Source organism: Saccopteryx leptura, chromosome 5 (assembly GCF_036850995.1).
Source record: "Saccopteryx leptura isolate mSacLep1 chromosome 5, mSacLep1_pri_phased_curated, whole genome shotgun sequence".
NCBI lineage: Eukaryota > Metazoa > Chordata > Mammalia > Chiroptera > Emballonuridae > Saccopteryx > Saccopteryx leptura.
Window position 1 is genome coordinate 199851150 of NC_089507.1, and position 27450 is coordinate 199878599.

Sequence of the window (27450 nt, forward strand, 5' to 3'; positions counted from 1 at the left end):
ATCTACTATGTTTAAAGCCCTGGGGAAGGCTGCTTTGCACAAGGCCTCAGTGAAGTTGGGAAAGGCAGATAATGAATCATAAATTCCAGGAGAATTCTGTGAATGCCATAAGGTGCATCTCAAAGACACCATGGGAATCCAGGACGAATTTCTTTCCTGATGTGCAAGGCTACCGCAGGAATAAGAGTGACGAGGACTGAAAAAGAAGAGTACTCTGCATTTATGCTGCAGAGCATTGCCTAGTCTGGGCACGAGAGAAGCTGAGCATACACTGTGAATTACAAGAAATGCTTCAATTAGCCATAACAGTCATATTTACACACCTGGGCCAAGAAAGATGGAGAAAGTGTATTAATTGTGGCGGGGTGGACGAATCCATCTCCTTTTTGTTTATTCTGGCGTTTATGTTCCTCACACATATTGGAGGTCTACAAATACATAGATCGAGTCATTCCTCAGAGAGGCTGACAATTTTATTCATAGAAGATTTGCCACCAGGGTTTATCCCAGCTAAATGGAGGGGGGAAGAGAGAGGCTAAATCAATGGGAATTTAGCTTGTGAACAGCACTGTATATAAATTAAAAAGAAAAAAAAATATCACCTGATTTGACACCAATCATTCCTCTAGAACTCTTGAGATAACACTGGTATTGTTCTCACCCTATTGTGTTTCACCCACAATCAATTATTAAACCTATTGACAACAAAATAAACTAACTCGAGGGTACATTGAAAATCAGGGTGTCTTCTCAACCATCAAATGTATCTGTTCACGGAAAAGCTATAGAGCAGACAATATGTCCCTTTGCTGAGCTGTTTGCGTTTCTGTAAAATTAGTAATTGGAGAGGGAATGTCACTAATTCCCATTTCTCCGTTTGAAAGTTACTGCAGGGTCCTTTATCAAATTGAATGCCGGAACTGTGCTCGGCAGAAATGAGTTAACCCATTAGCTCTCTTTTGATTGCATTTAATCACAGGAGTCCCTTAAAAGTGTGTTCTTTTCATCTTTTTCTTTACCATCACTCTTTATTTTGCTGCTCTTACCTTAATTTGGCCATTTAAACCTCTTCTAGAGGGGGCTCTGTGGTCCTCACACAGATTAATCAATTATTATAATAATTTCCACTTATATAGTGTTTGATCATTAGAAATTAATTTTGATGTTGGCAAGTAGTTTAACACTGTTTTTTTGGGGTTTTTTTTTGTTTGTTTGTTTGTTTTTGTATTTTTCTGAAGCTGGAAATGGGGAGAGATAGTCAGACAGACTCCCGCATGCGCCCGACCGGGATCCACCCAGCATGCCCACCAGGGGCGATGCTCTGCCCCTCCGGGGGGTCGCTCTGCCATGACCAGAGCCACTCTAGCGCCTGGGGCAGAGGCTAAGGAGCCATCCGCAGCACCTGGGCCATCTTTGCTCCAATGGAGCCTTGGCTGTGGGAGGGGAAGAGAGAGACAGAGAGGAAGGAGGGGGGGGGGGGTGGAGAAGCAAATGGGTGCTTCTCCTTTGTGCCCTGGCCGGGAATTGAACCCAGGTCCCCCGCATGCCAGGCCGACGCTCTACCACTGAGCCAACCGGCCAGGGAGACACTGTGGTTTTAAAGCAGTGTTTCCTCAACATTTATTAGGAAAAGGACATATACTAATACATTGAACTCATGATTCCAGGATATCACTGCTAAGGGTAAGATTAAATTTATTTAAATTTTTAAAAATCAGGAAAAAAAATAATGCAGGGGTCTCATGAGTACAGAAAAATTATTAAAGAGGGCGTGGAGTGACTGGTTGGTTCAGAGATCCTAGCGAAGAACCAGGACTTTGGGGTTGAGACGGCCTACACTGAGGTCTGCTCCTCCCACCTACCAGGGCTCACAAAATCTCTGATAAGTCACAGGGTCTCGTCTTCAAATGGGGCTAATTACATTCATAGTGTTGCAGTGAGGATTATAGCAGATCATCAGTATAGAGACTCCAACGCTATACTTGATCTGTAACCACACAGGGCATTCCAAGTCAAGGAAAAGTTATTGCTTTGGCATGTAATATCATTGCACACATGCACAAACATACATGCATGCACACAAGCACACGTGCACACTGCCATTGCCATTTTAACTGAACAGAGAGGTCAGTTATAGAAAATAACCAAATTAATAAGCCTTTCTCACCCTCAAATTGACCAATTATTAATTAGGGGGAAAGGTCTGAGTCAATTCAGTCAAAACAGGCCCAGAGCATTAGTTGGTTAGTTAACTAATTAGCTATTTAGGTAATTGTCTAATTAGTTTCTTAGTGTATGACTTGTTTCTCCATGTCCTCTGTTTCAGGGTCTAAACATCTCAGCACTGTTGCCATTTCGGGCCAGACAAGTCCTGATTGCAGGGTTTTTAGCAGCACCCCACGCCTCAACCCCCATGATGCCATAGCACCCACCCACCCACCCCTAGCTGTGGCACCCAAAAATATCTCCAGATATTGTTGTGTGTCTCCCGGGTTGAGAACCACTGCTCAAGTTCAAACTCACAAATTGTTTTCATTTATTATAACTTTCCCATATGTGCTATTGACTTTTAAATCTCATTTTCCTACATCCCCTACCCCCCGCTATTTCTGGAGAAGTCACTTCAATTTAATAACCATAGAATTTTAAGTCTTGCTATTAATTTTTTTTTAAAAATATAGAATTTCCGATTGTTTTTCACTATAATTATTTTTAAATTGCTGCCAAATTGTATGTTGGGATGGGTCACCATTTTGCCATAATTTGCAAGAGCACAAATCAGTCACTGCCCTCGGGTAGCTCATGCTCTCTATCTAAAAAGGGGGATTTTATTTTATTTTATTTATTTATTTTTTCTTTTTTTCTGAAGCTGGAAATGGGGAGGCAGTCAGACAGACTCCCGCATGCGCCCGACCGGGATCCACCCGGCACGCCCACCAGGGGGCGATGCTCTGCCCACCAGGGGGCGATGCTCTGCCCCTCTGGGGCGTCGCTCTGTTGTGACCAGAGCCATTCTAGCGCCTGGGGCAGAGGCCAAGGAGCCATCCCCAGCGCCCGGGCCATCTTTGCTCCAATGGAGCCTCGGCTGCGGGAGGGGAAGAGAGAGACAGAGAGGAAGGAGAGGGGGCGGTGGAGAAGCAGATGGGCGCCTCTCCTGTGTGCCCTGGCCGGGAATCGGAAGTGAACCCGGGACTTCTGCACGCCAGGCCGACGCTCTACCACTGAGCCAACCGGCCAGGGCAAAAGGGGGATTTTAAATAAGGGTAGCGAGTGGAGAACCGACTCGCCAGAAGCGCACGTGCCTGTCTGGGCGGTGAGATCTGGTTCTCCGCAGGGACACGCGCAGGGTTGAAGCCAGCCGACACCTGCACGGGGCGTGTGTGGAGCGGTCGGGGGAGTTCCTAGGAGCTGGAGATGATCGGCAAGCAGGAGAGAGGGGTGAGGAGCGTGGCAGGCCCAGAGTGAGAGATTATAACATGTTTCCTGATTGGGACCTTTGGGGGGAAGGACTTTTAGGAACCTTTACATACGGCACATTGAGTAAATTCGGCTGTTGGGTGAGCCCCTTCAAGGGGACCTGCAGCAAGGATTTTCGTGACTCCTCGAGGTCTGCAGTCATATTTACTCTCTGTTTTGTTTTGATTTGATCTATCGATGGTGATCAGGTCCTCAAGGCCTCCCTGTTGCATCTGGCTTCACTAGAATCTAAAATTCTAAAGTCCATGACAATAGGTACCAGGCGTACATTCACCGTGAAGCTCATGCATTCAAGCCTCAGGACCCGTCACTTACACAGGCTCCTTCCGAGGTCCTTCTAATTGTGTGTATGTAATGTGGTGTTCTTTTCCAAAAGAGGACCCTCCAAATGGGGATTCTGGTCCACATGAAATCTGCCTCTCCCCTTAATGAACACCATGTCCCTTCTATTCTCCCGTGTACCCTCAGAAACCCCGACACGTGCCCAAAATATAACAGACACAAAGATGTTCGCTGAATGACTGCGTGATCAACCCAATAAATGAACAAAGGCCATAGTGATTTATACACTTCAGGGAGGCATGGGAGGCCATAATGCACTTGGGGACAGGGCTTATTGGCTGCTGATTTATACTGACAGTAAAGGCCACTGGAGTTCAAAAGAGAGAGATACCACTTTGGGTATGATGAAAAGGAGACATTACCGGCCAATCATAGACTCATAGAGTTTAAAAATAACGTTACAAAGAAGTCCAGCAGCTGGCACAGTATGAGACCGACTCAGAGCTTGGATTGTTAACCTCACTCCCTCAGATCCACTGCTTACCAGATGCTCTCTCTAAAATGGAAAAATCACTCAGCTGCTCTCTCTAAAATGGGGAAATCACTCAGCCACTCTCTAAAATGGGGACAAAAATAGTAACTCTAGCATAAAACACTTTGGGGAATTAGAAAGATTTCACCTGCAAAGCAGGGAGTATGGAAACCAGCATATTGTAGGTGCTCAATAAATGTTAGCTAATAATATTATTGATTGATTGCTTATCAGATATTAGGGAGGAAATGCCCATAAGTCATGGGCAAAAGTGACCAGTCATTGAGCACCCCGATAGCTCATCCATGTTCAAGTCCTTCACTATCTCCTCCATTTAACATTCACAGCAGCTCAGTGACTTAGGTGCTACTCTAACTTTGTACAGGAAAACGCAAACTGAGAGAAGTTAGTTATGTGCAAAGGTGTTAAGTGAGAGAGATGAGCTGAACCACAAGCTACTAAAGGCCAACACCATTATTTCTGCTAATTGGAATTCTTCTATCTGACTGGTTAAGCACTCTGGGGTCAGATTTAAGATTTCAAATCCTGGCTTAGCTCAGCTTGGACCTTGACAACTTCTTTAACCATCTAAATTTCAGTTTCCTTACCTGCAAAACAGAGATGACAATTGTGTCTAAATCACAGGCTTATACAAAAGACTAAGTGACATAATGCATGTGAATGACCCAACTCGATACCTGGTACATGGCATTGTTTAAAATGTTTAAAACGCCTTAGAATCACTATTGTCCAAAATGACAAAAAAGTAGAAGATCCTATGTTTATGTACCTTTAAATTCTAATTTTATGTGTGGAATGCCCTAGAGGAGTATCCTGATAAAAACTTAAACTCATATTTAAATTATGCCCACCCAATGAACTGAAAAGGTCTGGTTTCATTACACATCAGCGTGATCATGGCTGACTCACTGAGAGCAACATTCTGGTGGGCAAACTGGGAAAAGTATATAAGGATCAGGATCGGAAAAACAGTGAATTCCGTGAAGTTTGGAAGTAGATGCCTGATTGCTGGGCCTCAGCGGCCCTTGACCAAGGTATCTGAGGAGTAGATTATGTTCTTGGCACTGTTGGCCTGTGATCATGTTGAGGCCATGCAACTTCCTGGAACAGCAATGGTGACCTCCAAAAAGATGGCAGCCAAATCTTTAGTTTTAAAAATTATTAATCCTTGCATGAAGTTCCTAGTCGGTGGCAGGGGGAATAGTAGTATTATTTAATTTCATTCAAATTACACTACAAAAAACAATTAAGGTGAATAATTATGAAAGTAAGGTCAACTCAATTTTCTATAATAATGTTTTTTTGTTACCAGGTTCATTATTGCTAATTCCTTTCATAATCTTTGCCATCTAACCTCATTTGTTTCATTTATAAGTGGCAAGAAATGCACATCGTCAAACAGCAATGAAATCAAGACAGCAGCATGTCACTTGGGTCATCTCTGCAGAAAGTAATTATGGTCTCTAGTTAACCTTTTAGGGAGAAGCTCTTCTGCATATTCCCAATGTAGGGGTTACATTTGTCAAAGTAAAGATTTCCTCTTTTAATTTCTTAGTCATACACCCTGGCTTGAGAGGGTACACGCTTGCCAAAAGTTGAAATTTTATCCTGCTGTTCTGAACACTTAGAAACCAAATGAAAAAGCACTCAAGTAGTTTTAAATGGGCTTTTAGTAGAACCCAAAACGCACACTCAGAGACACACACACACACACATACACAATCATTTTATTAATTTTTAAAATTTTTTTAGATTTTTATTTATTCATTTTTAGAGAGAGAGGAGAAAGAGATAGAAGAGGGGAGGAGCAGGAAGCATCAACTCCCATATGCGCCTTGACCAGGCAAGCCTGAGATTTCAAACCAGCAATGTCAGTGTTCCAAGTTGACACTTTATCCACTTCACCACCACAGGTCAGACTATACAGTCATTTTAAATAATTGAAAATCATCTTACTTTTTTAAAAAATATTTCATGTTTGTTAATAAGACACTCCCCTCACATTTGAGATCCCTAGAATTTAATTTGCCCCATGACTCTATTTTAAACCTGTACTTTTGGGTTTATAAAGAATCTCAATTTTTTTTTTTTACTAACAAAGGACATACCTACTTTAGACACCTCATGTCTTAAACATAGCTGTTTCACTGCTAGAAATTCACTCTAACAGAGAGTGAGAAAACCTTTGAATCATCAACATCCCTGCCATACTTGTGTTTAAATACTTTGAATATCACCCTTTTCTGCTGATCTCTAAAGAAACATTCAAGAACAAACAAGCATAGTTTCCGTACTCCTGGACCTCACAACATATTAGTTTAATAAGCATACAACAAATAAAGGTGTGATGATCAATTATGATAAGTGCATTCAAAGCAATGGACAGTGTCTAAACTCAGGCTACTGAACAAAAGATCTTCGACTGAGGGCTTAGAAAACAGACACTTATATCTCACTATTATGGAGACTGGATGTCCAAGATCAGAGTGCCAGCAGGGTCAGGTTCCGGTGAGAATCTTGCTGTGTCCCCAACATGGTAAAGAGAGAACTCTGGTCTCTTCCTGTTCTTATAAAGGCACTAATTCTATGATTGAGTCCTGTTCTCATGATCTAAACTAAACCTAATCACCTCCCAAATAAACTACCCACATCTGCCTTTGGGGAACCTATGCTAAGATCAGGATCTACTGTGGGAAGGTAAAATTTAACCTGATCCATGAAGGAAAAGAAGCAGCCCCTTCTGTGAGAATCTGGAGGAAGTAGTTCAGAGAAGAAACAACAGCATGGTCAAAGGCCCTGAGGTAGGAAGAAGCTGTTACACTGGAGCACCTCTGAACAGAACCAGTATGGCAGAATCACAGTAAACAGCATGATATGGGGTTGAGACCCAGCAAGGACCAGACCAAGCAGAACTTGGCAAGCCATAAGAAGGAGTTAGGGTTATGTCCTAAATATAAACCTCCATTTTACAAATGAAGAATCTGAAGATTAGAGAGGTTGTAGTGCTAAATCAAATGGCCAGTACGTGTTTAAGAAAGAATCTAAAAATGGGGAGATTTGAACACAAGAGCCCATATTTTTAATCACTCTTCTACTGAACCCGAGGCAAAAATAGCTTCAGCTGGTTGTCCCTCCTGATTCTCAACCTTTTTCTTTCATACCTTCCTGAGAAGGCTCCCTGCTTAGTCCCACTACCAACATGACAAATAATGAACTGTTTCTCATGTCACCTCAAAGATCCGCATGCACCTGCATTCCTCGCCAACTTCTGGCACATCCTTTTGCAACATCAAGATATATGGCCTCTGTAAATTTTCAGAGACATATTAACGTTCACCTCCATAATGCCTTAATTGTACAGAAACCATTAGACAAGAGTGTTAAGGTGACAAAGGGACCGATGCAAATGGTAAAGAAAGAGAGCAAGATGCCTAAATTAAAAGGGGTGAAGGGTCCTGGACAGTCTTTCATGGGGAAAAGATTCATGGAGATTTGCTGTCTTCACGAGGATGGACTGCCTCATAAATTATCTCAATATGATGCCGGTAAGTCAAGGGGAACTTTTTTAAAGTACGAATTTACAAAAGGTTAAATTAAAATGAAGGCTGAACAATTATTTTTGTCCTCCTGCCTAGCAGGGCTTCTGCTAATGTTTGTGTACAGAAGTGGTAACGGCGGGATACTTCAAAGCCTTTTCAGGGAGAAATCATATCATGGGTGAGAAAGGATTTGATTTTGTAAAAAGCTTACATCGTAAGTGATATTGCAAATAAAGAGACAAGATTGCAGGAGCTAAGTGCTTTATTTTTGTTAGTGCTGGTGGGGTTCCACAGATCCTCATCATGCCCGTAATTGGGGTTTGAAAAGTGGAAATAGAGAAGTAGATATTTTCCTTTGTCCATAAAGACGGTAGTCCTGACCTACCAGTGGAGGGTCATGCACTTTAAATTTTGTTTCCAGAAAAAGAGAGGTATTTTCTCCAAGGGCTTCTGGCTCTCTTGGCAGGGCCCTAACATTTGATTAGAGAGAGACCACTTCCAGTACATAGTGTTGAGTTAACCTCATGCTTTTCTGGAGCCATTCCTCTTATGAACCTTCACTAACTTCACAGAGAAGAAGAGGTTGGATAAAGTGGGAACAATAACAACTTCTACCCTTCTAGACTGTAAGCATCATAGGAGCAGGGGGTAAACAGCCTACTCATTCCCACTCAGTGCCTGGACTGGGGCCCACCACATAGAGGAGGGGCATTCACGGAAGGAAACATAAAACCCCAGTGTAACATCAAATAGGAAAGTGATTTTCTCATGCAACTGGAAACCTAGAGGGGGGACCACATCTGGAGTCATTAATTTCTTCAACAACATCATCCAAGTCCCCGTGCTCTTTCAACATTTCTTTCTCTTTTTTTTTTTAGAAAAAAAATGTTTTATTTATTGGTTTCAGGGGTACAGTTCTATAATACATCATCTGTATATTGTATTCTGTGTTCTCCACCCCAGGTCAAGTCTCCTTCCATCAGCATTTATCAACAGCTCTTTCACATGACTCAGGTCTACAGGTTAGCTTCCTTTGGGCTTATAATTGTATATCTTTTTACTTTAAATAATTTTTTAAAATATTTCAATTACAGTTGACATAAAATATTATGTTAGTTTAGGTGAACAACCCAGTTATTAAACATTATATAACTTACTAAGCAATCACCCCAATAAATCTGGATATCCTTTTTTAAAAAAAGAACAGCTTTCTTGGAAGCTTCCTAGAGCTTTCACTTCATATTTTGCTGCCCGAAGTGTTGCTTATGCTTATGCCTTAAACAAATGCATAGTAACAGGAATGGGATTAACATGATGGCTTAGACCAAGGGTCCCCAAACTTTTTACACGGGGGGCCAGTTCACTGTCCCTCAGACCGTTGGAGGGCCGGACTATAAAAAAAAAAACTATGAACAAATCCCTATGCACACTGCACATATCTTATTTTAAGGTAAAAAGACAAAACGGGAACAAATACAATATTTAAAATAAAGAACAGGTAAATTTAAATCAACGAACTGACCAGTATTTCAATGGGAACTATGGGCCTGCTTTTGGCTAATGAGATGGTCAATGTGCTCCTCTCACTGACCACCAATGAAAGAGGTGCCCCTTCTGGAAGTGTGGCGGGGGGCCAGATAAATGGCCTCAGGGGGCCACATGTGGCCCGTGGGCCATAGTTTGGGGACCCCTGGCTTAGACAATCACTACCTGCCCCCTGGGTTTGGAGACAAAGCAGCCTCCTTTCAAACACATGGCCTCTTAAAGGGGGTAGGTGGTTGAGCAAAGTCAATGGCTCCATTAGGAAGAAGAAATGGGAGGTAGGGAGTAGATATTGGCAATCTACAGTCTTTGCTAAAATAATTTAAAAAATTCAGTAAATATCTATTAAAAGAAAGCATTGAATGCACAGATGAGCCCCTATATGTCATTATTTTCTTCCTTAGGGGTACTGACTTTCTTCAAACGAATGTCAGTTCTTTTAATACTTTTCCAGCATTTATTCCCCCTTCTTCTCATAATAGTGTGTCTCCATTTCCCCCTGAACATCCCATGGGCTCCATCACATGGTTCAATTGGTGCTAACCTGTTCCCAGATACATAGAGACACATGTCCCAAAACTGTCCCATTACTATCTTCCATCTCTCTTGCCATACCAATTGGTTCACACAAAAATAAATAAATAAATAAACCAATGAGAGTTAATTCAAAGGAACTCAGGGAAAGGTGAATCTCTCTTCCCACTAGAATCAATAGGTGTTTGGGGCTTCCACAATGTAATCCTGAACAGGATTTGTTTGTATGGAGGGGGACACATGAGAATAAACCTGACACAGAGGAAAACAAAACAGGAAACGGGGAAACTCTGACAGTGTAGAGCAGGGGTCCCCAAACTTTTTACACAGGGGGCCAGTTCACTGTCCCTCAGACCGTTGGAGGGCCAGACTACAAAAAAAAACTATGAACAAATCCCTATGCAAACTGCACATATCTTAAAGTAAAAAAACAAGACAGGAAGAAATACAATATTTAAAATAACAAACAAGTAAATTTAAATCAACAAACTGACCAGTATTTCAATGAGAACTATGCTCCTCCACTGACCACCTATGAAAGAGGTGCCCCTTCCAGAAGTGTGGCGGGGGCCAGATAAATGGCCTCAGGGGGCCGTGGGCCGTAGTTTGGGGACCCCTGGTGTAGAGGCTGGATCTAGACATGCATGGGGATTTATTTCTGAACTTTTTGGTCAGATAACCCAGTGCATTCCTTGTTTTCCCTTAAGTCACTTTGAATTGAATTTCTGTCACTTGCAACCCAAATGTCCTTTCTAATACATTCCTTCATGTCTACTACATTATGAGTTTCCCAAAACCTTAGGCCCTGACGTATGCACCTTATAATTCCCATAGTCCTCATACCTACCACAGTGTTTCTCTACACTTTTTATTATATGAGAACTCCTTTTCAATATAAAAATATTAACAGACCTTCACACAACAGTGATTTTGATTCTCTCATATCTGTTGAGTGAGAAAATATATAATAACAAAAAGCTGCTCTAAAACAAGGAATGCTTTTGTTAAATGATTTTGTACTCTATGACTCACAGAGGCCTCTACCTATATTCTAAATTAGGCACATGTAATGGCAAACATCTTTTTTTTTTTTTTTTTTTTTTTAAGTGAGAGGAGGCCCTGGCTAGTTGGCTTAGCGGTAGAGTATCTGCCGGGCGTGAATCTTCCAGGTTCAATTCCCAGTCAGGGCACACAGAAGAAGTGTCCATCTGCTTCCCCCTTCCCCCTCTCCTTTCTCTCTATCTCTCTCTTCCCCTCCTGCAGCCAAGGCTCCACTGGAGCAAGTTTGCCCGGGTGCTGAGGATGGCTCCATGGCCTCCGCCTAAGGCACTAGAATGGCTCCAGCTGCAATGGAGCAACACCTTAGATGGGCAGAGCATCGCCCCCTGGTGGGCATGTTGGGTAGATCCCAGTTGGGTGCATGCGGGAGTCTGTCTGACTGCCTCCCTGTTTCTAACTTTGGAAAAATACAAAATAATAATAATAATAATAATAATAATAAATAAATAAATAAGGTGAGAGGAAGGGAGTTAAATAGACAAACCCATGCATGCACCCTGACTGGGATCCACGCGGCAACCCCGCTCAGACCAACTGAGCTATTTTCAGCCCCAGGGCTGATGCTCAAACCACTGGCTGTGACAGGGGAAGAGAGCAGGAAGGGGGAAAAAGGAGGGTAAGAGAAGCAGATGGCCACCTGTCATGTGTGTCCTGACTGGGGATCAAACCTAGGACATCCACATGCCGGGCCAACTGATGCTCTATCTCCACTGAGCCAATGGGCCAGCGCTCAAACATCTTATTTAGCCTAACACAAATTTGGACTTGTGGTCTATGAATTTAATAATTGCACAGGGGGATCTATAGACCCTTCCTTGAGCCTTCCATGTCATCAGAAGTACTAGGGTGGACGTGGATAAAAGGAAATAATGCTCACACTCTAAAAAATTCAAAGTGATCCACAACTCAGCCATTCTGTCAAAGGTGCTAAATGTATCTTCTCAGGATCCCTGTAGAAGAGGAAGGGGTATATAATACAAGATATTGGTTAAGATGATGGGCTGGCAGAATCACTCAGGGGAATGTTTGTTAAAGAGAAGTCAATTCAAGTAGCAAGACTATAGATGCTGACAATGGGACCTCTCTAAATACTGCTATAATTATTTTTAAAATAATTCCTACTGTTTAGTTTTTAAAAATACAGCATAATGATATAAACATTTCAGAGTAGCAAGACCTAAGATACAGATAAATTTCCAATACATTCACTTCCTAAAGATTGCCTCTCTGCTTCCTGTTTTCTGCCTAATGCTTCAGTCTATTTGTGGTGAATGGTGAGAACCCCCATGCCCCAACCCCATGTTGTTCTGACGACAGAGCTGCTGTGAGACCTTGAGTTCTTTGGTGCCACTCCCTTGTCCCGTGATTGACTAAGGTTTGTTCCTATCAGAGTGATGCTCAGAGCATTTGCTCAGTGGTTCTGAGAAGCGGTTCTCTCTCACTGTTCCTATCAGAGTGATGCTCAGAGCATTTGCTCAGTGGTTCTGAGAAGCGGTTCTCTCTCACTGTTCCTATCAGAGTGATGCTCAGAGCATTTGCTCAGTGGTTCTGAGAAGCGGTTCTCTCTCACTCACTAGGTATGAATAAGGAAACACACAGTTCTGCTTTCAAGGGCAGCCTTGAAGAAACTTAGGCTCTGGATAAAGCCAACCCAAGTAGAAGGGCAGAACAAAGATAATTCCAAAAAAAAAAAAAAAAAAAAGCTGTAGTTCTGAATTAGCTCACCCTGAAGCCTACACTACATCTACAATTTTTTTAACACTGAAATCAATAAACCCCCTTTTTGATTAAGCCAGAGGTCAGCAAACTACAGCCTGTGGGTCAAATCCAAGATACTACGTCTCTGCACAGGCGATAAGCTAAGAATGGCTTTTACAAATGAACATGTACAATCGATTTGATGATCGTGGATACTAACATTGAATCCCAATTAAGGAAAACATTATCCCCTTCAAAATAAGAACTCTGTTCTTCTCATTAGTATACCTGTGTTACAAAAGCGTGAACTCAATTATGATTGTAGATTCAATTCCATCAATAAAAACTTTGTGAAAACTTGTTTTCTCTCTTCCACATAAGCACCTACATAACATCCTCTATTTTGCCTCTTGGCCCATGAAGCCTAAAATATTTATTCTCTGTCCTTTGACAGAACAGTATGCTGACTCCGATGTTGAACTATTACCTTTCAATTTTCTGAAATGTGTAAATAAAGTCATGTTGATGGCTACACTATGGTTTTAAAGGTGAAAATGAAACATGACTGGTTTAGCTTCCCAAGTTTTCTGTTATATGAAAACAACCCAAACAACTAAGGCAACTGGCTGGAAGGGGCTCTGCTCCAGCCCCTCCCAGGTCCCCTCACCCCTCTACAAATAAACATTGTTCTCCTAGATGATATTTTCTGTTCACTGAACCTTTAATTGTGTGCTTTCCTGTCATCTCCCATAATCCTATTGGAAAACAGAACCAAAACTTAATATGAAATAATCAATGAATTGTGAAACAATTATTTTTTGGCTTTTAGGGACTTCTATATCTCAGCATCCCCAATAATAGTGAGATGTTCATGATGTATATTTTTCTTGAAATTAGATTGCTTTTTCTTGGAAAATAGCATTTATTTTTTTTCTCAGAGGAAGCATTCTGAGTTAGTGTGAACTGTACAGCCTTGATTCCCTTTTTTCTGGCAAAAGAACAGAAGTTTTCCCTTGAGAACCACCACCACCCACGTTTATTTCTTGTAATTGGGTGCAGCTGACAGGATCTCCAGCTTCCCCTGTGGCCTTGGGGTCCAAGTCTATCCTTATTTAGCTTTCTAGACACAGTGATTGGTTTAAACATGGGCACATGATCCAGTGAGAACCAATCAGATAAAATCTTAGCACTTGAGCAGGATGTCAATGGTGGGCACATGACCCAGTCAGAGCCAATCAGATCTGGAGGGAGATGCTCTCTTTTCCACTAGACTTAAACTTGGGAGGATCCCTGCTTGAGAAAGAAGTCATTGCAGAGGAAAGTAGAGCAGAGAGATGGAAAGAGAGATACAAAATGCGGGAAACATCATTTAAAGAAATAGATTCAGTGGTGCCTGAAGCTAGAGCTATTAGCCTAGACTGTTCAATTACATGAGCCAATAAATTCTTTTCTGCTTGAGCCAGTTTAAGTTGGGGTTTTTGTCACTTGCAATGCAAATATACAAGCTCTATCTAATGTGGCAGCTGTCTTGTGTTGGGTCCTCCCAAAAGCAAGCCCTAAGACAAAGACAGGAATGTAACCTACTTGGGACATGCTCCCAAGAAGGCAGCTGTGACGGTGTATTATCAAGCATGCTGACACGGAGGACAGCTGGGGCTCTCTCCTGCTGCAGAACTAGGAGATGCCTCGGGTTACTCTCCTTCACTACCCTGAGAGCAAGGAAGCTGGAGTCTTTATCCTCTGACTCGTATCATCCTGGCTCAGAGGCTGTTTTTTTTTGGGGGGGGGGGCACTAACACCCCACATTTCTAGCCGGCTGCTTACATGAGCAGCTCTCAGGAGATGCCACACAGGCAGGCAGGAGCAGTCTGGGGCATCTACTTGAAGGCTGACTGCTGAGGGGAAATGACGCAGTCACCAAATTGGCTTCTCCATGTCCCACACCATGCCACCATATTTACAGGCATGTTTAGGGGACTATTAGTATAGCATGGGGGACCCACTTCTATCTATCACTTAACCATTGCTATAGAAATGCTGTGCAACCTCAAAACTCAGTGACTTTGAGCAACAAGTATATATTCTCTCAGACTTCTCTGGGCTGGTTGGTTGGTTGGTTATAATAATGCCACAGGTTGTTGGACCAGCTGGTGGAGGGGTGAAGAAAGAAGGGGCTGCAGCTGCCGTGAGGAAGCTCTTCTTACAGCCATGGCAGAACCGAGCCCAGCTTTTCAAACTCCCGTTTGCAGCATCTGCTAACATCCCATTGGCCAAAAAACAAGTCACATGGCCAACACTGTAGCCAATTGAAGGGAAAGCACATTCATCCAAAGGAGGAACTAAGAGGCTGGCAAAGGGCAAGGATGCAGAGGGAGGGGTGAAGAATTGAAAGCAATAATTCAATCTATCACATCCCTCAAATTTAAACTCTCCGAAAGAAAGGGCCTTATCTGCATTTTTTTTTACTGTTTTATCTCAAGAACTAAGCAGGAGGTAGGCATGTAGTGCTAAACATTCTGAATTCCAAAGAATATACTCTAGATGAACTTTTGCAACCCAATCCATTTTGGAGTCAGGAACTGCTTGTAATGCGAGGATGCATGAAATATATCTCCCGGAAAGGTAATGGCACCTGTGCTAGACTCTAAATCAGCCATCAACGAGCTACTATCATAGTATCGTCAATGGATTATGAAAACGATGGCTTTGAAGAATGCCTTTGCCATGCCAGAATTATGATTTATTATTCATCTTGTGGATTTTTAAACAGAACCTTGTACTTAGTATTCAAATTAATGACTCCAATGTATTTGCCTGGATTTAAAAAAAAGAACCATTTTGCACAATACACGTAATAGTTACATTTCTATGATAAACTTACTTGGTAAAAGCTTTCTCAATTTTATCATTTAGACAAGTAGATATCAGTAAATCAAACTCGAAAGCCAGAATGGCGGAGGGGGAGAGAGGCTTACAAACCAGGCTGTGAGGTGAGCCTTCAGTTCAAGAAGGACAGTGGCAGGAAAAATGAAAGAAGAAAAGACTAAACCAACACAGAAGAAAGAAGAATGTTCCAGGAAACCACCTCCAGTCAGCAACCTGGTATCTTGCAATTTTCTGATTTGATTCATTAAAAACTCATCTTGCCAGGGAACAATTTGATGAAGTACAGTGTTATTAGTGGAAAGAGAAAAAACTTAATTTAACATAGTTTAGATATAAATTCTGGATCTGTCATTTCCTAACTATGCAGTCTAGGAAAAACCAGAATTTCCTAGGCCTCAATTACATCACCTGCAAAATGAGAAAGAAGGTCAGGGAGCATGAGTAGGGTCCTACCTTATAAGGTTGTAAAGAGGAAAAGGAAATGATTTCAAAGATTGCACCTGTCATTCATCCCAAATGCCAGTCAATAGGCCCACAGTGGTTCCTGAAAATGTCTTCATGGGTCCACCATAGAATAAGAAAAATATAGTGCTACAGGTTGAATTATGTTGCCACCCCCCCCCCAAAAGAAATATGTTGATGTCTTAACCACCAGTATCTATGAATGTGACTTTATTCAGAAATGAGATCTTTGCCAGTGGAATCAAGTTAAGATGAGATCATTAGGGTGGGCCCTATGCAAATATGATGATGTCATAGGAAGAAGATAAAACCACATGGAGATACAAAGAGAGCTTCACGTGAGAACGGAGACGTAGATTGGAGCTATGCACTGCAAACCAAGGATCAATGCCCCCACGGGAAAGTAGGAAGAGGGGAGGAAGGAGCCCACCCAGAGTTTCAAAGGGTGCATGGCTCTGCCACCTTGATTTCCATCTTGTGGCCTTCACAACTCTGAGACAATATATTTCTATTGTGGATGGCCACCTACTTTGTGGTACGTTGTTATGGAAAACCTAGAACACTAATGATAACAGTAAATTTTTAAGCAAAATTTATTTATTTAATTTAAAAGAATGGTCCTTTTCAAAATTTTATTGTCTTATTGTCATCTTAATAAGCAGCATGGAGATGGGCAGTGAGGGCTAACCCGGTAGCTCCCTCTGCTCCCCACCCGCCATCCTGACGATCCTCCCTCACTGCTCCCCCTCCAGGACCCGAACTTACAAAATAGACTGGAAGCCCGGCCGGGCAGCTCAGTTGGTTAGAGCATCATCCCTACACATCAGTGTTGCAGGTTTGATCCCCGGTCAGGGCACATGCAAGAATCAACCAGTAAGTGCATAAATAAGTGGGACAACAAATCAATGTTTCTCTCTCTCTCTCCTAAATTAATAAATAACATTTTTATAATGATTAAACAGAATAGGCAGGAGAAAAGGGGGAGAGGCAAAGCATAAAAGGCCCACGTGGCCGCCCCTTTTTAACATTTTATATTTTAGAATAGTTTACAATAAAATTGAAAAGATATCATGAAGAATTCCCATATATTCTGTATCCAATTTTCCCTCTTAACATCTTACATGTTATAATTAATGAAGCAATACTGACACATTATTATAAATTAAAGTCTATAATTAATTAAAATTTCTTTATTTTTTTTTTACCTAATGTTCTCTTTGTGTTTCAGGGTCCCATCTGGGATACCACATTACAGTTAGTTATAACATTTCCTCAGGCTCCTCCTCTTGGCTATGAGTTTCTCAGACTTGCCTTGTTTTTGATGAGCTTGACAATATTGAGGACTACTGATCAGCTCTTTTGCAGGATGCCTCTCTATTTTTATTTTTTAGGTAAAATTCACATCACATAAAATTAACCATTTTAAAGTGTCCAGTTTAAGGGCATTTAGTATGCTCATGAATTGTGTAGCAGTCACCTGTTTCTACTCCAAGAATTTCCATCACCCTAGACTCGCAGGCGTCCCCAAACTACGGCCCACGGGCCGCAATGCGGCCCCCTGAGGCCATTTATCCAGCCCCCACTGCACTTCTGGAAGGGGCACCTCTTTCATTGGTGGTCAATGAGAGGACCACTGTATTTGGCAGCCCTCCAATGGTCTGAGGGACAGTGAACTGGCCCCCTGTGTAAAAAGTTTGGAGACCCCTGCCCTAGAGGAAACGCATACCCACAGCAGTCACTCTCTATCTACTCCTCTCCCAGCCCCTGGCAACCACTAACTTACTTTCTGTCTCTGTGGATTTGTCTCTTCTGGGGATCTCATATAAATGAAACCCTACAATATGTAACTCTTTATTTCAGGCTTCTTTCACTTAGCGTAATAGTTTTAACATTCAACTACATTGTAGCATAAATCAGATCTTCGCTCTTTTTTTATGGCTGAGTAATATTCCATTGTATGAATACCGCACATTTTGTTTATCCTTTCATCTGTCAATAGAAACTGAGATGTTTTCTATCTTTTGGTTATTGTGAATTATTCTTCTATGAACATTTGTATACTATTTGTCCAAATACCTGTTTTAATTTTTTTTTTCACATAGATACCTACAAGTGGGATTGCTAGGTCATATAATAATTCTATTTTCAGCCTTTGGAGAACCTAAAAACTTGTTTTACTATATAGCACCTGCATCATTATCCAGAATTCTTTAAATTTTTAGGTTTATCAGAGATTAATTGGAAAATAAAAACAATTCTCCCATTCCTCACTCCCCATGCATAGTGTCCCAATTAGTTACATCTCGTATTAGTGTGAGACATTTGAAGAATAGCTTTCTCTCCTGAATCCTTGCCAGAATTTTATTTTCTCAGAGTGGCTTTTTAAGTGAGATATATTTCCTATTCTTTTGCGACAGTAAAAAGACTTTAAAATAAACTAATAGTGATGTTGGCTGGTAGGCTGTGTGTGTGTATCTAAGGATCTTACATGACAACCCAAGTTAGTACACTGTTTTTGTTCTCATGGTGCATGAAATATAATTTTAAAAATTAGGGCATCACTGGCAAAGATAAAACATTCCAGTCCAAGCCTGACACACAGCACTCAATAAATGCTGATGCTGATTTCTACAGCAATCCAGGCATGGTTCGAGCAGAACAACCTGCATTTGTATGTGCCAAGTCCCTGTAAACTTTGGGAGAGACAGGAAGCCACACATCCTCCGGCCCCTTCCTATTACATTCAGAGTTCATCAGCTCATGCGACTGCTCAGGCTCCGTCTCCCAGCATGCCTTGTTCCAGTCGCTTTCTCCTGCACAGGACACATGCTCAAGTCAAAGGCAACATGGAATTTTGAGATTTTGCAGCCCTAACTCTGGTGAACTTAAGGGAAAGTCAATCAAGGCTTATCTTTCTGGTGGGGATGGAGAAAGCCCCATATTTTAAAATGTGCTGTCTTCACCTTGCCAAAATGTTTGGAGGACGTAAAAAATGAATGCCAAAAAAGAAGTGCAATGACCTCTTAGTATTTGTTTGCACGTTTCACAGGAGGATAAAAGTGCTTAATGCTGGTACAAGTACATTATCATTTTTCACCATAACTCTTGGCATTAACATTTCTCTAATCTGAATCCTTTTGTGCCAGAGGTTCATTTAGCCAGTTCTCCTACTTCGTAAAGTTCAGAGGATCAGAATGATGGTCCACCCAATCCTTCACTGTGCTTCTACTTTTCACATTACAGCTTTAGCCATTCAACAAATTACCGGTAACCCCTGCATATTATTGGACAGTGAAAAGAAAGCAATATATTTAGGTGGCATCTGGTTAGGTTAAATTTCTCTTGAAAACATCCCTCACCACAACCCAAACCATTTCCTTATTTTTTTTAAACTTTGCTTATTATTTCTGATTTAGTAAAATCTCCATGAAAACGCAACAGCTAGTTCTTTTGAAAATATCTTCACTTATAAAGTCTAAACTTCCAAACAGGTTGAACTCTCTTTTCAGAGAAAGTGAGAGGATGTTTAAGAGGCTGAAACTACAGATATAAACTTTCTCCCTTTCATTTTATCATTCTCTTCTAAGGTTTTCATTTTCTCCTACCACATAACATGATTGTTTTAAATTTTCAGATAGGGCTAAAATCAGCTAGGACAGGCAATTTGACCTTTTTTTAATTTAAATGTTCTACTTGTTAATTCTCTTTTCTTTCTGTTCTCTTGGAACATACATGTACCACACCTGTGCAGAAGTAAATAGTTACTCATGTACGTCCACACCTACACAGTCCACACATCAGCTCAGCAATTCTTCCTTTGGTTTGATAGGGATTTGTTGTGTTTATTCGTGACTCTTTTTAAAAATGTATTAAACAACCTTTTAGTTACCTTGAAATCCACTGCTATTGGTGTTTAACTGAGTGCAGAAGAGAGAAAATTAAAATAATCAATGAATGTAGTTTGCGGCTTGGTCAATGTCATCAGCATTTAATTTACTCTTTCCCTCAAGCGACTGGAGGTAGCGTTACTCTTTCCATTACTAGTTAGCTGTAATGAAATTATCTTCACTCCCCTTCCCACTGGAAGCTGGGATGGCTTAGTCATGAAGGATCTTTACCTGTTCATTTCATTGTTAGAAAAGAAGGAAGGCAAGAAGGCAGGGAGGGAAGGAGGGGGGAAGGGATTGACTCTTAATTGATTATATTGTCTTAGACAACAAATATCTAATTTGGTTTCCCTTGTTACCTTAAACCAGTTCCAAATCATAAGAATGGGGAGTAGCACAGAAGTTAAAAGTGTCCCAGCTACATCTCTGGGCTGACTCCATGCTCACGTGTGCTCACATGACAGATTCCAACTCTAAGCGCCTGGGATTCGTTGTAAAAGGGTCTTTGAAGGCAGCCCCTCACATGGGGTAGGCTGGACATGCTGGGAGTTCCTGCCTCTTGGGAGCAGCTCTCAACCCATAACTGATGGGATTTAGTGGATCAATACCCAGTTCTGTTGCCACCCTGTTGGAATAACTATGTAGAACTCGGTGGTACATTTTCTCTGTGCTGTCTGAAGGGGGCGAGCCCCAGCTGCCCACAGCCCTGACTTGTTAGATACTTGACCTTTCATTCGTCGCCCCAATCCTGTCTCAGCTCTCCTCTCCCGCCAGAGCTTCCTGGGTTCACCTTCCACACAATCTGCTCGCATTCAAACCTCTCTAGGCAACTGCGTTTCCAAAAGTGTCCTCCGTTTGCCCAAGCCAGTGAGCTCGGTTGGTTAGAACCATTTCCTGATATGCAAAGGTTGCGGGTTCAATCCCCAGTCAGGGCACACACAGGAACAGATCAATGTTTCTGTCTGTCTGTCTCTCTCTCCCCTTCCTCTCTAAAATTAATAAATGTTTTAAAATTTTTAAAACAAACAAAACCAAAAGGAAAACAAAACAAAAGGCATCCTTCATTTGAATCTGAAGGCCATTTTTCGATCCTAGTGAGACTGGTTCTGAAAAAGAGAAAAATCAGTTTATTGTCATCAATATGTAGCAGCTGCTGTGACCGGAGGTAATTGTAACAACTACTATGAATAACATCACAGTTCAGCTGATGGTACTCAAGTAACAGGAAGACATTTTTACACATCTTCCTAAGTCTCTGGTTTTCAATTAGAATTTATAATCCTCAGAGGAATTAGGACTAAAATACCTTTAATCTTAGATGATGCAGAAATTCCTTTTTAATCTGATTTCTTTCTAATACTTAGTCAACATTGATGACCATGGGCCATTCGTAGTGCCTGCTTCAGAGACGGCCAAGAGGAAATTGTTCTGTCTGGCCCAATAGGAAGAGTTGTATATTTAAATCTGACATGTCCATGGGAGATTTTTTTTTAAGGATTTCATTTACTCATTTTAGAGAGGAGAGATGGGGCAGGGGGCAGAGAGAGAGAGAGAGAAAGTGAGAAGGGGGAGGGGCAGGAAGCATCAACTCCCATATGTGCCTTGACCGGGCAAGCCCAGGGTTTTGAACCAGCAACGTCAGCATTACAGGTCGACACTTTATCCACTGAGCCACCACAAGTCAGGCTATGGAAGATTTTTGAATGAGTGCTACATGAGTTGGTAAATATAACCAAGAGTTGACATGCCCTTTGATCTATATTTCAGGTACAGTGAGGGAACTGAGCCTATCAAAACGTCAATCTTATGTTTGATCTTAGATCTTATTTTACTGTACACGAGATAGATTTTATTTGACTAAAAAGGGCATTATTTGGAAAATTTGAGAGAAGTCCGTATATTAGATAGTAATATTATATCAATTTTAGTTTTCCGATTATTATAATTATATGAGAATCAAATAATGTGTTTTTAGTAAATACTCACTGAAGAATTCAGGGGTAAAGGGACATTATATCTGTAAGTTAACTTACTATTAAACCATTTCTGGAAAAAATTATATATGTGATTTAGATATGATATATATGCATATGCATATTTCTAGCTACCTAAACATTTACCTGGATAGATGTAGCTATATACAGAGGCTAAATGTTTATGACATACAAATATATATTTAATATAGATAAATAGACATATTAGAGAAAATGAGAAGAAAAAATGCAAATGTAGCAAAATATTAATATTAGGAAAATCCTAGTAACCTTTACCTGGGAATAATATGCACTGCTATTGCTTCTTTGTTTTTAAGTCAAAAATTGTATCAAAACAATTTATTCAAAAAGACACTCAGCCTTACCTGGTTGGGTGATCTGTCTAGGGGCTAACTCATGGCCATGTAAGCTCCCCTAACTAAACAAAGAGAATTGCTTATATTTTTGTCAATAAAGAATCCCTTTATCGTGTAACTCAGTGTCTACTCTGCATTTGGAATGTGGTGATCTCTGTACATTTACCAATAATCAATGAATTATACATTGAAATAGGCAAATTTTATGGTATGTCCATTATACCTCAATACAGTGAAAAATTAAGAAGTCAGATACTGGGTAACTCAAAAAAGGTTATGCTTCCGACTGCCTGGCCAAATAAGGCAAGGCCTCTGCTACCTCATCTTATTCCAAAAAGCACCCACTATTTAACCTGCTGTAAGACAGAAACCAGGAGAAATAATAAGGACATTCTCAGTGATGAGCAGGTACGCCCTGTGTAGAGCACACCACTTTATCTTCCATAATCCTCACGTCTAACCTGCAAAGTCTTAGTTGCTACTGTCTCCTGCAAATTTATAGATGAGAAAGTTAAGGTTCGTACAATCCAAAAAGATGCTCTAAGTTACCCGGCAAGCAACTGGCATAGCTAAGATGCTAACCTAGCAAGAGTTATGCCATCTTTCATTCTCTTGCTTAAAGAAACCTTCTGGGTACCCATTCTGGACATATTTGTAGCCTCTTCTGATCTAAAATGAGGACTTGTACATCAACTCACAACAAATCGGTAAACAGGAAAGAAATACAAGCACACTCATTTAATTGACAGAATTTAATCTATATTATAAAAGTGAACATATATAATAGCTCTTACTGATTTAAGAGACAACCAAAAAAGCTTCCTGTAGGTTGAATCTTTGTGAGTTATAAAAACAAAATCCATTTACCTATCTTTGACATTCTAATAAAAAGATAAGATTATGATTCTCAAGAATTATATAGATGATAAACACCGAAAAGCTGAAAGACAGGGAAAATGTAATAAATAAAATACCACATTGCAAAAAGTCGGGACAAACAGCATGTCTAACAAGAGATAAATAAATTATGTTATATCCATAAACTCAAAAATAAGGTTGCCTTGTAAAATCATATTTTCAAAGAATACTTAATAGCATAGGAAAATGTTTAGGATATAATTTAGTGAGAAAAGCAGGACATAAAACTCTATAAAGAATGTAATACCAAATTTGTAATAAATAGTTATAGCATACATACACACACACACCTATATGCATATATACAAATAATTATGTATATACACACACCATGTGTGTGTATGTCACTGGAAGAAAAATGCACCAAAAATATTAACAGAGGTCATCTCTACATGGTAGGCTAATTCATGAATTTTATTTTCTTGCTTATATTTTTCTATGCTTTGCAAAGAAACAGAATTTATTTTTAACGTTAGAAAAAGCTATATACAGTTATAAATAAGGAAAACATGATTATTAGAAAAAATGGACTTCATTTTTACCTAAAACCTTGCTCTATTAATAAATTCTTATCTATGACATTGGTGGGTATCTGTGTGACATTTTATGTAGAGAACTGAGGTCTAACTTCCAGAATGAATTTTCTTCTTTGCCCCATTTGAAACCAGTTTGAGAGGCCCTCCCAGGATGCCCTCTGTCCCTTCCCAGCAGGAGCCACATGGCCAGCCCTGGATAACTCTTTTCGGAAGAAATGGGGACCTTTTTGGTGTCCACTCCCTGACAGCTTTGAAAATTATTTAGCTTCTATCGTGATGGATACTCTTTGCCTAAAATGATGGATGGGCAGCAACTGAAAAAGGATGACATGAAATTTGAAAAATGATATGAGTGTTGGTGGACAGACTTTTTTTTTTTTTTTTTTCAGGAAAAAAGTTGACGTAAGTTTGAAATATAGCATGGTGGACTGTTCCATCATTTTTCTCTCTCGGAAGAAATCAGTAGCTGTCCTTTCTCCATATGCTCTTTGGGGAAGAAAACCTATACTCAAGTTAAAATGAATTCTTTCTCCCTCTTTAACAAGTACATGGAGTAAGCCTTAGAAGTGAATTTGTTCATTCACTCATGCAACGATTTATTGAGCGCCTGTTATATGGAGGTTATCTCTCAGAGGCTGGGGGTATAAAGATGAATTAGATACAGATCCTGCCTCCAGGGATTCCAAATCCCAGCAAAGAGACTGACGAGCAAACAGATCATACACTCCAAATAAGTATGGAGGACAGCACCATGTAGAGGGTGGGAGAGGATCCCAGAAGAATGGGACAAAAGTCGGTCTCACGCAGGGAGGAAGGGTGTCAGAGCAGCCTTCCCGGAGAAGACAGTGTCTGAAATGAAACCTTTTCAATGATGAATTGTTCTTTCTTACCACCTTGACTACATCCTGATGACATGCCCATGATCCACCCACTTTCTAATGTAGAGGCAAACCTTCTCCCTAACGTTACTTCCTCATCAATTGTAGACCACCTCTGGGCTGGGGGTTGGTGTGTGCACAGCCAATTTCAGTTCTTTTAACACACTAACCTCCAAATGTTTCCTCATCCTCAACAGAGCAAGGATTTGCCACAAAGGTGAGCTAGCTTCTCTCTTCTTTCCTTTCTCCCCTCACCCGCAATTCTCTAAGACACACTGATGTCCATCAAGATATTTACCTTCCTCGTTGGGAGGTACAGGTGTGTGCTTCTGTTGATTGGGGTGTTGGGGTTTTTGCAAGAACAAAGGGAAGTAAGGGAAACTGGGCTTGCCTCACACCAGGCCCCACACACAATGGCATCTGCCAGGCCCCCTGGGAGCTGTGCCGTCTGAAGTTGACACCCCCTAAGCCCTACTATGTGCCCTGGCATTGGGATGCTTCAGCCCCTCTCAGCCTCACCAAACCAACTCTACACTTTTTCCCCATCTGATCATCAACTCTGGGTCTCCCTGGCCTCCGACACCCACTCAATTCCTTCCCTCTCTGCTGACTCAGTAGTCTAATTCAAGTTCACTCCTGAATGGGTCTTTGGACACAGTGGGGTCTCACTATTAAATAGGTCTCACTATAACACTGGGTCTTACTGCATGGAAGACTAGTGAGGAAATGCATATCAAGTGCTTTGCAGATATCTAGTGCATAATAAATACTCAGAAGATATCAATTTTTGCTACTGCTCTTACTACCACTAAAGAACAAAGGATTCGTTCTTCAACTAAGATGCCACAACTATGAGTTGATGCTTCTCATCTCTCTCCCTTCCTGTCTGTCCCTGTTTGTCTCTCTCACTGAAAGAAAAAGAAAGAAAGAAAGAAAGAAAGAAAGAAAGAAAGAAAGAAAGAAAGAAAGAAAGAAAGAAAGAAAGAAAGAAAGAAAGAAAAGATGATTTGTTCTTGACCTTTTCTCATGGTCACATACATGCAACCTTCATCTTGAGATGACTAGGGAAAGTTTTTAAATTCCCTTGATAGTTCCTGGCCAAAGCAGATGATGTTTACAACTGGGTGGGGCAGGGGTTACTTCTATTTGTCATTGTGACTTGAAGGGATCTATTGTCCAGGGATGTTAAACATCTTACAATGCACAGAACAGCCCCAAACAGGAGAGAACTGGCCTGTTCCATGGGCCAGTTGTGGTCCCCCCATGAGAAACCCTGAGCTAAATGTCTCTGAAAACCCATCTGAAGTCCTCCACATGCTCTGTGAGTTGCCAGTCTTCCAAGTGACATCACATCAAATGTTAACTGTTGAGGGTAGCAGGCTTTTCTGTGTGGCGATCTAGTTATCTAGGAGTGCCAGGGCAAAGAGGAATTTGCAAAGAGAGGAAGTCAGGACTAGAAGTGAGTGCAATTACGAACAGCCTCCCGTTATAGCACCCTGATTTGATTTCTCCCCTGTAGCACGGTCTGCACTATAAATTAGGGTTGCAAAGGCTGGCCCTTGTCTGGAGGCAGGCACTCCTGTTTCCCAGTCCAGGCTCAGCTTGATGTTGTGCCATTTAGAAATAAAAGCAACAGGATTTATGTTATTGCATTTTGCAAAGACCCCAAAAAAAGTAGTTCCCAGCATGAAGAAGCGAGGAGATGCCAAATTTCAGTCTCAGACAAAATTTTGTTCCTCGCAAAAATTCACTAAAAATGGCCATCTATATTGGAAACTATAATTTACACTTCACTATGGATGTGACAGAAGAAACCTAGAAAGATTTTTGGAAAAGACTGCAGATGAGGAGTGAAACACACACACACACACACACACACACTGAAAAATATAGTTTTTCTATTTTTCCCCCAGCTCCTATTTTTCTTCTCTTTTTCTTCCTTAATCAAGATGCGCAAATGTTTCTCTTAATGAATTAAATATATCATAGAAACTGCTGGCCTAATTTGTCTTACAACCCACTCCCCACTTCTTATACCCACCCCATCCCCAACCAGCACAATTCTTAATTCTAGGAGCCAAGGTTCTGTGAGGGCTGCTATATAATTCAGCCAACCACAATGTGCTGAATTAACATCCACATTAAGCCAACAATGTGCGTGCTCGTACTGAACGTATTTAACAGAAGCAGGAAGTAAATGTCCTCCCCTTCAGCCCTTGCCATCCAGTTTCAGCATGATGATATACCTGCAAGGCTGTGCACAACCACTTATCAAATATCTCCTGTGCGGTTGTGCCAGACCCTGTGCCGAATGCTAGGAATACTTCTGAGGGCCTGATAGGCATTTTGCCCTGTCCTCATGGCGCTTACAATCTAGATGGGGAAGCAGATTGTCAACAAGTAGAGAAATCACGAAACAAGATGATCAGAACTACAAAGGAAACATCAGAGAATGTAGTAGATGAATTTGTCTGATGAGGAAACAGTGAAGAACAGGTTTACTATATAAAGACAAAGGCAGGTAAGAGTTAAGGGTGAAGTATTCTAGGCAGAGAGGAAAGATTTTAAGTTAGAAAAGAATTCTCCTGGTTCAGAGGAAGGCCAGTGAGGCAGGGACGAGGACATGAGACAAGGTCGTGAGACAAGGTCATGAGGGAGGCTGGAGTCAGATGGAGCCCTAAAGGAAGTCACTGAGAGTGATCCATGGGGCTAACAGCTCACCATCACAGCTTATGATTTTACAGAGGCTTCTGCTCCCACGCACAACAGAGAGGAGAAGGAGTTGGGAATGTTTGTGGAAACTGTTCTTCACCAGGCAGGAAAGAGATGATAGCAGCTTGCCCTTCCCA